Here is a 2671-nt window from a genome sequence, read left to right as displayed (position 1 = left end):
CTCCAGGCCGACCCCGCCGGGGTCTACGCCCTCCTCTCCGCCGGTCCCCAGCCCTTTCAACGCCCACTGGAAAAGTTTGCGGGAGGCAGCTTAAAATACATGTGTGTATATATATATATTGTTTCATTCTTTCGAAGCCGACCGCTTCTGGGAGACTCCGGGCCCCGCGCGGCCGGGAGGGACTGAGGCTCGATGTGTCCTCCTTGCCGAGGCCCCTCCGGCCCGCGCCGGCTCCTTGGGAAAACTTCCTTCTGCAGCGTTAGCTCTCGGCTGCCAGGCGGCCCGCGCCCGCGAAGGGCGCAGAAAGGGAAGCGAGCCGGGCCTGGGCCGTCGCCAGATCCGGGTGGTCCTCCACCTTCCCTGCCTGGGGACCCAGATGACTGCCGGCCACTGCCTTGCCATGTGATGTTGGGGTCACAGGACTGGGACATTTGGGTTCGGGCCACTGACCTTATCTGGATGGATGCCACTGAAACCTAGTGGTTTCGGAGCGTAAGTCTCCAGCCCCTTCAGAACCCCTTCCTGGACGTCGGCTTGGAACCCCGCAAATGTTCCTCTCCTGGGAGGACCGCATCTTTTCCCGACAGACAGCTGACGCTCTTGGAGGTGCCGGCAGGGAACCGGGGAGACTCCCGGGTTCATTTCCGCGCCTCTCTCCTCCTGCATCCTGCCCTCGCTTCCTTTCCGTTTGATTACTTGCGGGGAAGAGTCTCACTCTCCGCACACCGTTTCTGCTTTTTGCTGCTTCCAAATTGTCCGGCTTGAAAAGAATCAGTGGGTCTGCTAGAACTGCTTAGTGACCAAGGCGGGATTCTTGTAGCCAGGACCTGCGGAGAGAGCCGGCTTTTCGCCACCTCCACCCTTTCTTTTGGAAGCCTTATTTTGTCGGCTGTGGCGGATTTATATATTTTAGTCTTAGCAGGTTTCTGTCCTATTTTTAGTATCTCCTGTACATTTTTGTTCCAGTTTAGTGTTTGGATGCACGATCTCGTTCTCTTTAGAAATTCTAAACTGTAGCATGTGAAATAGAATGACATGGAAACGGCGGTTCCCAGAGGATCGGCCGAGCTTCTCAGCAAGAACTGGAGCCACTCCAGTTGTAACGAGTTCTGCACCCGCGTTGCAGTTTCTCCTCGTGTTCTCACAGGACGAGGTGTCGTTTCAGAGCCGGTGACCGGTGACAGCCCAAGCATCCAGCAAAACCCATTAATTCTGTTATAGGGTGTGTTAATCACCTCCGCACCCTATTGCAACTAATATTTTAAGATTTAAAATGTTTGTGTTGAAGAAAGACAAAAGCCGGGGTTGAGTTTATTTCTGTTGCATTGCGGGTCGTTTGTAAGAGCTGGCCTATTTCTCTCTCCATCCCCAAAACGATAGGAAGGGAGAAGAAGGTGCTAGGGTGAATTAATATTTAGCATCATTTTGTAGTTCATGCACTAGTGTTAAACATAGAGGCCCTTCTGAATTTATTCTTAGGGTTATTTTTCACTGGTCAACTGAATTTCATTTTCTATTATATTATATCATGAAAACATTCACTGTTCATATACTGTCACTGTGAAAGCATCCCATATCACACAGAGCCTCTCTGTTAGGGTGAACCCTGTCCCCCAAAGAACCCAGTGCAGTGTGGCATTGAAAGCTGAAAGTCAGTGTGACATTCTTTTGTCTGACCTGTTCCTGCCGGCAAAGAGTTAATGATGAGCAAGTCATTTTGGCTAAACAAATCAGGTTACCTGGGGAGGTTTATTGTAATATTTTGTTTGTGTGTGTGTGTGTTTTTTTTTTTTCCTTAGGGAGCTGCATCTTCCTAATATTGGTTTTGTGTCCCCTGGGAATGGTTTGAGAGGTGCTCCCTCTTTCTTGATGGTGAGAGGATTTGGGGAGGAGAAAGGCTCAGCAGAGCCTGCTGTGTGCCTCCCCATCCCCCGGGGCTTGCTTTCTTCTAGGCCTAAATACCTATAGAGCGGGTGGGGGTAGGTATCCTGCACCTGTACCTATATTTAGCGTTCTCTTTTGTCCTAACTTCCATCTGAGCTAACAGGCCCCCACTGCAGACCATGCTGAACTCCAGTCAAAAGGTCGCTTTATAATCTAGTGTTTCAGGACTTTAAAGGCATTTTCCCCTTAAAAGTGATGCGGTCTGGGTCCCAGAAACCAAGCTAGCTCAGAATGTCAGTAGCTGTGCCACTGGTTGAGTCTATAGTTCAAGGAACAAGAGCTCTTTGGTCTAAGACCTTTGCGGACTGAACACACACACACAAATAGGCCACGTTTTTCTAGGGCAGTCTTCCCTCATCCCTCCCCATCACCACTTTTTAATACCTCCCTGAAAGCGTTTTCCCATCATTCTCAAATCTTAGGGCCCAGTTTAGTCTTAGGGCATTATATGCCTCTACATTTTCCCTACCTCTCCATCTGATAAAAATTCTCGTTCTGGGACCAGCAGATAGTGCAATGGCTACGTCGCAGGACTCCCATGTGTTGACCGCGGTTCGAATCCCGGACCCGGTGGCTTAAACTCATGCCGGCCACGTGTGTATGCATGCCCAAGATCCCCAAGAGGAGAATGGAGAGGGGATTGTGGCATGGCCATCCCCTTGGGGGGTCATTTCTCGCTGTCTGTCTCTCTATCTCTCTCTGTCTTTCTGGTGAGTGCATGCACCCT

At 50.5% G+C, this 2671-nt stretch overlaps 1 protein-coding gene across 1 annotated transcript in view; it reads left to right on the top strand.

Annotated features, from left to right (window-relative positions):
* Nucleotides 1–7: 7 nt before the first annotated feature.
* TMEM163 (transmembrane protein 163) overlaps nucleotides 8–2671 on the top strand; it is a 292446-nt gene continuing 289782 nt past the window's right edge. Inside the window, exon 1 of the mRNA XM_027768765.1 lies at nucleotides 8–101. The gene's annotated coding sequence lies outside the window, so the exon portion shown is untranslated. The remainder of the gene's footprint in view (nucleotides 102–2671) is intronic.

Source organism: Tupaia chinensis, unplaced genomic scaffold (assembly GCF_000334495.1).
Source record: "Tupaia chinensis unplaced genomic scaffold, TupChi_1.0 Scaffold147433_1, whole genome shotgun sequence".
NCBI classification, from domain to species: domain Eukaryota; kingdom Metazoa; phylum Chordata; class Mammalia; order Scandentia; family Tupaiidae; genus Tupaia; species Tupaia belangeri.
Note: the sequence above shows the minus strand (reverse complement) of the source record. Positions and strands in the feature narration are given on the sequence as shown.